The following is a 10,947-nucleotide window of genomic DNA, read 5'->3' on the forward strand; positions in this document are numbered from 1 at the left end:
TCATAGTTAATGAGTCTTTAAAGCAATGTTGGTATTCATTAGCATAGACCTCTTGCTACCTTCAGCAAACAATGAAAACCAAGAAAGTCTTAAGACTGAGCAGCAAAAACTATTAAAGACAAATTGTACATGGCACATGTAAGACCAAATCCCCAAAAGAAACTCTGCTCCAAGTCTGAGGTAAAGGTAGCATCATGGAAGCCTAGGAGCCATGGCTGTTCCTCAAAATAAGGCTGTAACTGTCAACCTTTTCTCACTTTTAAAACCATGCACACATATCATACCTGAGGTGCCACACTGTCCAATTACTTGGGCGACCCGCCCGCATGGAAGATATTGTCACAATGTCTTCCCACTCATCACAAAGGCTTGTCCCTGATGGTCTAGTGGTCAGGATGTGGCGCTTTCACCGCCGTGGCCCGGGTTCGATTCCCGGTCAGGGAAAAGTACTATTGGCCTATTATAGTTTCTTGTTGTGTGATGTTACTTTGACCTTCATAATATTTACCTGTACGCTGAGGTCAGTGATATGCAGATATCCCAAATATGTTTATGGCATAATGATTACAATTCTGTCCCCATGTTGTTTGGTGGGCAAGACAAACAACCAATGTTGTTTGGTGGAATGAAAATTTGTAATTCCTATTGTGTAACAAAATTAAGAACACTCTTACATTGCATTGGTCAGAAAACATCCCTCTCCTCAAAATGCCCATTGACCTCTTTTCCATGTGTAATTCATTTGTATCTTGTACAAAGCACTTGATCACAGATCCTCTAAACTATACAGGGACTTCAATATTTTCTAGGATTTTAAACATTTCTGTTTATGTTCATTTTGCATGAATGGTGGCCATTTGGTTTCACAAGACCTCTCAACGCTAATGGTAACAACAGACAGTTTTGGTTTCTAAATGTATCTTTCAGACACACATTGAAACATGTAGGAAGGTATTTTGGGAATTAGAATGTTATTGTATTTGTGTTTCACTTGACGTACACGAGATTTCTACATTTCACAAGATTCACTGTAACTTCACGAGACTGCTTAGACTTCACATTTTCTTTTCTACAACACTTTTTGCATCAACGTTTGGTTAAATTTAAATTCAGTTCTATTCAATTCAGTTTTATTTATATACCACCAATTCATAACACACGTTATCTCAAGGCACTTCACAACAGTCAGGTACAACCATTACAATTAATCCTAACAATTGAACAGTGGCAACGTTTATGAGGCACAAGAAAGAGCGAAGCTCGAAAGGAAACTTTGCTTGAAGTTTTGGTGAAAGGCAAGTTCTCGGAATCCTAGAACACAGCCGACTACACTTTAGCTCTGGCTTAGGAATAAACTTTGAATTTTGTGTCTACTTTGAAACAAAATATATGAGTCATAGTTAATGAGTCTTTAAAGCAATGTTGTTATTCGTTATCATAGACCTCTTGCTACGTTCAGCAAATCATGAAAACCACGAAAATCTGAAGACTGACCTTTAAAAACTCTATTAAAGACAAATTGTACATGGCACATGTAAGACCAAATCCCCAAAAGAAACTCTGCTCAAAGTCTGAGGTAAAGGTAGTGTCTCGGAAGCCTAAGAGTCATGGCTGTTCTTCAAAATAAGGCTTTAAATGTAAAGCTTTTCTCACTTTTAAAACCATGCACACACATCATACCTGAGGTGCCACACTGTCCAATTACTTGGGCGACCCGCCCGCATGGAAGATATTGTCACAATGTCTTCCCACTCATCACAAAGGCTTGTCCCTGATGGTCTAGTGGTCAGGATGTGGCGCTTTCACCGCCGCGGCCCGGGTTCGATTCCCGGTCAGGGAAAAGTACTATTGGCCTATTATAGTTTCTTGTTGTGTGATGTTACTTTGACCTTCATAATATTTACCTGTACGCTGAGGTCAGTGATATGCAGATATCCCAAATATGTTTATGGCATAATGATTACAATTCTGTCCCCATGTTGTTTGGTGGGCAAGACAAACAACCAATGTTGTTTGGTGGAATGAAAATTTGTAATTCCTATTGTGTAACAAAATTGAGAACACTCTTACATTGCATTGGTCAGAAAACATCCCTCTCCTCAAAATGCCCATTGACCTCTTTTCCATGTGTAATTCATTTGTATCTTGTACAAAGCACTTGATCACAGATCCTCTAAACTATACAGGGACTTCAATATTTTCTAGGATTTTAAACATTTCTGTTTATGTTCATTTTGCATGAATGGTGGCCATTTGGTTTCACAAGACCTCTCAACGCTAATGGTAACAACAGACAGTTTTGGTTTCTAAATGCATCTTTCAGACACACATTGAAACATGTAGGAAGGTATTTTGGGAATTAGAATGTTATTGTATTTGTGTTTCACTTGACGTACACGAGATTTCTACATTTCACAAGATTCACTGTAACTTCACGAGACTGCTTAGACTTCACATTTTCTTTTCTACAACACTTTTTGCATCAACGTTTGGTTAAATTTAAATTCAGTTCTATTCAATTCAGTTTTATTTATATACCACCAATTCACAACACACGTTATCTCAAGGCACTTCACAACAGTCAGGTACAACCATTACAATTAATCCTAACAATTGAACAGTGGCAACGTTTATGAGGCACAAGAAAGAGCGAAGCTCGAAAGGAAACTTTGCTTGAAGTTTTGGTGAAAGGCAAGTTCTCGGAATCCTAGAACACAGCCGACTACACTTTAGCTCTGGCTTAGGAATAAACTTTGAATTTTGTGTCTACTTTGAAACAAAATATATGAGTCATAGTTAATGAGTCTTTAAAGCAATGTTGTTATTCGTTATCATAGACCTCTTGCTACGTTCAGCAAATCATGAAAACCACGAAAATCTGAAGACTGACCTGTAAAAACTCTATTAAAGACAAATTGTACATGGTACATGTAAGACCAAATCCCCAAAAGAAACTCTGCTCGTAGTCTGAGGTAAAGGTAGTGTCTTGGAAGCCTTAGAGTCATGGCTGGTCTTCAAAATAAGGCTTTAAATGTAAAGCTTTTCTCACTTGAGTGAAAATTAAGATATAAAAGTTTTTCTGTCTAAGGAAACCCAGCAGATTGCATCCAGTCAGTGACTTTCAGCATTCACTCCTCCCAGATGAGCATGTAGAGACAGTGGACAGTCACTGGCGTTGACTTTGCAGCAATCCCTCATACTGGGCATGCATGTAGCGACAGCAGAGAGGAAAAACTCCCTTTTAACAGGAAGAAACCTCCAGCAGAACCAGTCTCTGTGTGAGTGGCCATCTGCCACGACCGACTGGGGGTTTTAGACAACAGAGCAGAGACACAAAGAGAACAAAGAAGCACTGATCCAGGAGTACGTTCTAAGGGAAGGAAAAGTAAATGTTAATGGATGTAGCTCCTTTAATAGTTTCACCTAGAAAGAAAGAACAGATACACTCTGAGCCAGTTTTCAAGGTTAGAGTCTGAAAGAGAGCACATACAGTTAGTTACAGTTAAGCTCAGTCAATCGCCATGTCTAGGAGAGAGAAAGTGTTAAACACTAAAAGACAGGGCTATGTGGATCATCGGTAGAGGGTGAGCATTAAGTTGTTGCCAGCAGTAGCTCGGACAATTCCCCTCTCCAGAAAGGCGTCACACGTAGACACAGAGCCAGGCCAGGTGTAGCTTCTAGGAAGAGAAAAGAGAGAACAAGGTTAGAATCTGAAATAACAGCAAATAATGCAAAATTGGAGAGTAGTGTGAGAATGTAGCAAAGAGGGTGAAAGTGGTCATTATGTCCTCCAGCAGCCTAAGCCTATTGCAGCATAACTATGTCATGTAATTGCGTTGAGAACACCTTAGAGGACATCACAGTGTTAACCTGTGTAGAATATAAACTATCTATGTGTGTAACTGGAATGTGCAGATAGAGGTCATAAATTGGTGAAGGACAAGGGAGTAGAGGATAGAGAGTGCAAGGTCATAAATTGGTGAAGAACAGGGAGGGCCGGAGACAAGATAAGATGAGTCTGCTGGAAGTAATAACAAGAAGCATTCCTTATTTGGATATAAGGAAATTGTATGTTATACACTGAGTGATATGATATATGATATATGTAATGTGAACACACCCAGGAGACTTAATAAAATGAGCTGGAAGCGGAGAGAAAAAGCAGAGTTGGGCTCGCAGGCATTGGCTGGAGCATCATCTCTCACTCTGCGCAGAGGCGAACATAAGCTGATTGTACTTTGTGTTTATTTCACTCTTTTGAAACCTGTGCCCAAATCAACGGACATGGGGAAGCAGAGACGGCTTCGACAATTTGGGGGCGTCGTCCGGTATTGGGAAAACTGGTGAAAATTGGGATCACTGACAAGGACCAACAGTCACCGGACACAGGCTAGCCTAAACTACAGAAAAGGTAAGCAGAACCTGTTTTATCAAACTCTGCTTTTGGATTTTCGATAGGCTAAATTAATATTGTGTCTTAGTAAGTCTGAGTCTGCTAAAACTTAAGAAAAAGAGTGTCATAAAGGTTGACTAGGATTTAAACTGCTGAGGATGTTGTTTTAAGAGAATTACAAGACTTAGTGGTGGTGTTGTGTGGAAAAATATAGTAATTTCTCGAACGTGGCAATTCAGAGTACGCCCTCGAAGGTGGGGTACTATTAGCTGGGTATGAGGCCCGAGGACATGAGAAACCTCGAATTCTACATATAACTGAGAACAAGACCAGACAAAATACACTGTGTATGAATGCTGATGAGTAACGAAAACTCAGATTACAGACGTCTGCAAAAACACAGAAGGAACAATATAAGCAGTGGAAAATTACACCGTAAGAATAGGTAGTCCTGTGAGTTCGAGACATTTTTCTTAAGCGCCGTGAACAGAAGTTATTACAACTGTAAGACCGGCCATGAGCTGTGAGTTGGACAAATAACCAACAACATCAGATGTTGTTAGGGTTAAAAAGTGAATGAGCTGTGAGTTGGACACATAAGCAACAACATCAGACGTTGTTAGGGTTAAAAAGCCAAAGAGCTGTGAGCTGGACACACACACACCAGCAAGAACAGACTAATTAGAAAAACACGAGTTAATGAAAGCGGTTGTGTGAGTGGGGAAGAACGCCAAGCAGCGAGCGGCTCCCATTGCGGGTTTTTAAAAATAAAAACGGTGTGAAAGGCCTGGGGGACTGAATAAGTGTTCGGTCTGGTAACCTGATGGTGATAACAAGGACTGGCCACTGAAAACAGGCTCCTGGGGGGTGGATGTGTTCTGGTGTCTTGAGGGTCGATTAGAGAATCTTCAATTGGGCTGGGAACTTCGGTCATAGTGTGCCAGAACTGAATGAGTGAGTGACTGAGATAACGCATTAAAAATATATTTTTTAGAAAAAAGGATAGTAAGTGTCATAACATGGAGAGTTAATTTGATGATAGTGGTGGACAGAATGGTCCATGGAAGAGCATAGAGAACCAGCTGCTAGTAATGAAAGCTGGTATTAAAAAATCACATGAACATAAAGAGGAGCAGAAGTTGGTTAAATGGATGGATTCTAAAATAAATGAAGAATTGTCAAAAGATGGAAAAAGCAAGACAGATAGAGAGAATGTTGGCAAGTGGTTCTGGTTGAAGATGAAACAGTCAAAACAGGAGAGAGAGTTGGCTGATAAACAGTGTAGAGACAGCAGGTGGTTGGGAAGAGGAAAGTGGAAACTTAGAGACAAAGCAGAAAAAGATGAAACATTTTGGTCACAGATGGGTTTGCTATGGCAAAGTAGTGGTCATGTTATGACTGATAAAAGAGACAGGAAAAGCAGACAGATTAAAGATAGCAGTACAGTTGAAATGCCGCCATCATATGAACTTCTCGCACATCAGCCCACTCTATCACACACCACGGCCCCCACTTCTCCCCTTACCGGCTTATACCCCACGTTGCAAGTTACTGGGGGACACGTGAGCGTGTGTGATCTGCCGTCAGTAAATGGACAGTCTCTTCCTGCCCCATCACCGCCTGTTCCCTCAGCCCCCGTCTCTCTCTGCTCACATTCCACAGCTGAGTCTGCACTGTCCTCTCGAGGTTCATTCATTTCACAGGCTCCACTAACTGACCCATTTGCTGACCGGGTATTCGGGACAAATTGCAGCCAGCTTCTGACCCAATAAAGTGTTCCACCCCGTATATTTCCCATTCACCTAGCGATATGGAATTGGTCACACCTCTGAAACCAGATGTAACTGAGGGCTCAGTTAATATGTCAGTGTCAGGGAAAGGCCCCATCACCGCCTGTTCCCTCAGCCCCCGTCTCTCTCTGCTCACATTCCACAGCTGAGTCTGCACTGTCCTCTCGAGGTTCATTCATTTCACAGGCTCCACTAACTGACCCATTTGCTGACCGGGTATTCGGGACAAATTGCAGCCAGCTTCTGACCCAATAAAGTGTTCCACCCCGTATATTTCCCATTCACCTAGCGATATGGAATTGGTCACACCTCTGAAACCAGATGTAACTGAGGGCTCAGTTAATATGTCAGTGTCAGGGAAATGGGTAAAAGAAAAACCACTGACTGCAGGCACCACCTTTTACAGTACAGAATCAGGTACCAATTGAAAATGAGGAAGTTATGTCATCTCCCTCAACCCCAATGCCACCAGTATCTGAGGCTACTCCTCCCCCTGCTGGACATGGCTATAACATGAGACCCCGAACCCAGCCCAAACCTTCTTATATGGGTCCATTGTTCCAACAACAATTTGGAGGAAACAGATACAAGCCATTCACACTGGGAGACCTCACCACTTTGTCTGACAAACTTCCCCCTATCACAGAAGGGGCCTCTATATGATTCCCTGACAGCAGGCACCACGTTAGCTCTAGGTGATTACAGGGCCATTGCTGGACGATGCATGAAGCCACACAGCTGTAGGGACATAGAGCTTGTTGCGGGTATAACAACAGCACTAGATGGGGACCCATTTACCTTCTATTCCACTCTCATAGGCATAGCTCTTAGACAAATGTATCCAGTAACCAGAGGACGTACCATTCCAAAATTTGAGTGGAACGCAAACACAAATCCTAGAGAATATTTAGATCAGTGCAAATTCATGTGGCAAACACAGACAGGAACTAATCCAGACAGAGCTGGTCCCCAAAGGGACTGGTTCCGGGATGCTGTTTTAAGAGGATTGCCCTCTCAGGTTAAAACTAATATGGAAGATAATCCCGACCTACCTGGGGCAGAGACTGGAGTATGGGATTGCCATCTGATGCATCATTTATCTAAAGTCAAAGAGACAAAACAAAATGAGGAGAGTGAATTAAAAACGTTACAAAGCTCCTCAAAATGCAATTAGCAGAAGCTAAACAGAAGGTGGGGGAAAAGAAAAAGGAGGGTAAAACACCTAAAATTATGTATGAAGGTGCAGTATCTCAGCCCCCTCAGGCTCCTCCATTTCCTGAAAATCGAGACACAGCAGGACAGTGGCATCAGGCCCCGGATCCATATCAGGGACATGCTGGTCGTTTTGGGGGACGGGGAGGGCCGAGAGCAAGGGGATTCCAGAGAGGACCACAGAGGAGACTGGGTAGTGCTGATGTGTGCTACTACTGCAATGAACCTGGACATTGGGCCCGAGATTGCCCCCATAAGAATGGTCCACCCGGAGGGTATGGGTGTTATGGTCCCGCCATGGCTCCTCCAGCCCATCCATATAGAGGCAGAGATAGCCCAGCACGCGGCGCACACAGACCACAACTCCAATTACCGGCCTGGGACGAGCCTAGTCTCTGGCCTGAGCACCACTGAAGGTCCCCACCGACCCCAGAAGACAGCGGGACTGCGGACCCCCTGTTGTCTGTGACTGTAAATAGCCTTCCTTTTCTGGTGGACACTGGGGCCACATGTTCAACCATCAAACAGGCTCCTCCAAACACACTCTCCACCAGGACTACAACTGTCATGGGGTTCTCGGGGGCAAAACAGGTCCTGCAATATACCAAACCTTTAAAGACTGAAATTGGTGGACAGACACTGAATCACAGTTATCTAGTTTCCACTGACACACCAGTAAATTTACTGGGTAGAGACACGTTAATAAAACTGGGAGCAACCATTTTATGCGGGATTGATGGACTGCAGTTTCACCTGCCCAATGGCACCCAGTTATTTTGTGGCAATAACACTTGTGTTTCACATGGACAGTACCTCCTCCAGCCACTGCAGGACTCAGTGGCTGACATATACTGGGTTTTGCTGCAACCTGAAACCACCGCGCACAGAGGCATTCTCTCGGCTTTCCATCGGTGGAAATCCTGGGTTTCCACTCTGGCGTCCTATGCACCTCCTCTTGACCCCCCGCATGTCACATTGTTTTATGATAGAAATAATTGTGAATGTTACCATGAAAGCTTTGCTGACGAGTTAGAGGGTACACACTGGGACATTGTCACCACAGACATTTATGTAGCTCCAGAAGGAGTGGTGGCCGAGGTTCACTTGGCTGAAGAGCAGGAAGTGTGGTTTAGGATGTGGTCTGATGGCATGCCTCATGTCTCTTTGGCCCTGCACCCAGGTCATGAAGCACGTGAACTTGGAGGTGTGTTAAAACGCTCCCTGAACTTACAGGATTGGCAGCCTTTGGCAACCCCCAACCTTTTTTACTCACCCTTAGGGAACACTTATCGCATATTCAACCAGTCCACGGATGTGGGCACACTGGAGCATGTTCAGTTAGACAGACACCATGGTAGGGAAAAAACAGACCATCCGCTGGCAGCTGCTATTGTGGAAAAAATGCCTTCCACCCTCTGGGCAGAGGGACCCACAGATGTAGGCCTGATTCAATGTTCCCCCATTACCTTTCAGTTGACCACCGACCAACCAATATGGAAGCCCCAATACCCTCACAATCCAGCAGCAGAATTAGGCATTAAAGATACAGTGGAAGGCCTCTGGAACTCAGGCGTTTTAGAGTCCGCACATTCCTCTTCATGGAACACACCCATTTTGCCAGTGGAGAAAAAAGGGACGGGTAAATGGCACATGGCAAATGATTTGCGGGCCATAAATGCAGCTTTGGCCACCCCTACCGTTCCCATGCCCAATCCCTATGTTGCTCTGACAAATCTTAACCCTGACCATTGCTGGTTTACCTGCAATGACCTGGCCATCGCTTTCTTCTGCCTTCCTTTAGCTGAGGAATGCAGGGACATTTTTGCATCTACCTATAAATCCCATAGCTATAGATACACTCGTTACACTCACCTCACTGCACCCCTTAGGGATCTTGTCAAAAAACAGGGCATGAGAAACCTCACTGCCCCGCTTGAATGGACCAGAGAAGCTGAAGAACCATTCATTAACTTAAAAACCAGCCTCTCGCAAGCTGCACATTTGGCACACCCAGATTACACGTTGCCATTTCAGCTAGATGTTTCTGTAGCAGGGATGGCTAAAATAATAAAAAAAAAACAGCTCATGTAGTGATGGAACATCCTCTTAACATATTGACATCACATGGTGTGGTGGCCTTTGTGAATTCTCAGGCTTTCACACTCTCACCATTGAGACAACAGAGGCTGAGTAAGGTGCTGGAGGCCCCAAACATCACATACACACATTTACAAAGTACATCCCTAACAGACGCCCGAAACCTGTACACAGACGGGTGCTGCTTCAGACATGACACAGAAGGACTTAAGGCAGCATACGCAGTGATGGAAGACACAGGGACAGATTTTGTCACAGTACAGGCAGAGGAACTGACAGATGCACAATCAGCGCAGAGAGCAGAAGTTTTGGCAGTAATAGCTGCTCTGGAACTAGGAGCAGGACAGAAGGTTAACATCTACACAGATTCCGCATACGCTACAGGAGCGGTACATGTAGAACTCAAACAGTGGCTGAGGACAGGATTCAGAACTGCAGGACAGAAACCCATTAAACATGAACAGGAAATGAGAACGTTGTTGCTCCCTCAAGAAGTAGCCGTCATTAAATGCAAAGGACATGACAGCAGTAATACCAGAGTAGCACAAGGGAACCAGGCAGCTGACCAGGCAGCTAAACAGTGTGCAGGATATCAGCCCAGGCACATAATGCTGTGTTCAGAAGCAGGGTGGACACCAGAACCCACCTTGGAAGAAGTAATGAAATTACAAAAGGGGGCCTCTCCTGAGGAAAAATCAGTTTGGAAGGCACGAGGGGGCTCACAAGATCAGAATGGTCTCTGGAGAAGCCCAGATGGACATCCCATCTTGCCACCAGGTCTTACCAAAGTAGCTCTAGAAGAAGCACATGGAGTAGGACATGTGGGAACAATGCAAATGTTGAAAAATCTTGAACACTGGTAGCATCCTTTTTTGAAACCAATGGCAGTACATTGGATTAATTCATGTGAGATGTGCAGGCAGTTCAATGTTAGACCAACCTTGAAGCCAGCACCTGGAAAGTTCCCAGTAGACCCAATAGCAGGAAAAGAGGTTATCATTGATTATACAGACATGACTGAGAGAGTAAATGGGTTCAGATATCTGTTGGTGTATGTGGATGCATTTACTGGATGGCCGGAGGCATGGCCTACAAAAAAGGAAGACAGCAAATCTGTGGTGAAGTGTTTGATAAATCATTATATCCCTAGACATGGTTTTCCAGCTAAAATAAGGTCTGACGACGGAACACATTTCAAAAAGGAGGAACTCAAGGAAGTGGAAAAATTCCAGCACAGATTTCAGATACCGTTTGATGATTTACAATTACTTATTTTCCACCAACGCAGTTTGGAGTCTGTTCTGGGTCCCGAAAGTGAATTTGAACTAGTGACGCGTGTTTCCACCAATGCAAAGAGGTTCCAGAGTACAAACTCTGGTTCAAAACCGTGGCAAAGATGAAGTATGTACTGTGTAAACATTATATATGACTGCAAAAATACACTAAACAGACATT

General features: G+C 43.7%; 2 non-coding genes across 2 annotated transcripts; both read left to right on the top strand.

Annotated features, from left to right (window-relative positions):
• The first annotated feature begins 372 nt into the window (after window positions 1–372).
• trnae-uuc lies at window positions 373–444 on the top strand. Its single transcript has one exon. It is a non-coding gene; the product is annotated as a tRNA-Glu (tRNA).
• Window positions 445–1,768: 1,324 nt separating this feature from the next.
• On the top strand, window positions 1,769–1,840 carry trnae-uuc. Its single transcript has one exon. It is a non-coding gene; the product is annotated as a tRNA-Glu (tRNA).
• Window positions 1,841–10,947: the final 9,107 nt, after the last annotated feature.

Source organism: Girardinichthys multiradiatus, chromosome 23 (genome assembly GCF_021462225.1).
Source record: "Girardinichthys multiradiatus isolate DD_20200921_A chromosome 23, DD_fGirMul_XY1, whole genome shotgun sequence".
In the NCBI taxonomy this organism is placed as follows: domain Eukaryota; kingdom Metazoa; phylum Chordata; class Actinopteri; order Cyprinodontiformes; family Goodeidae; genus Girardinichthys; species Girardinichthys multiradiatus.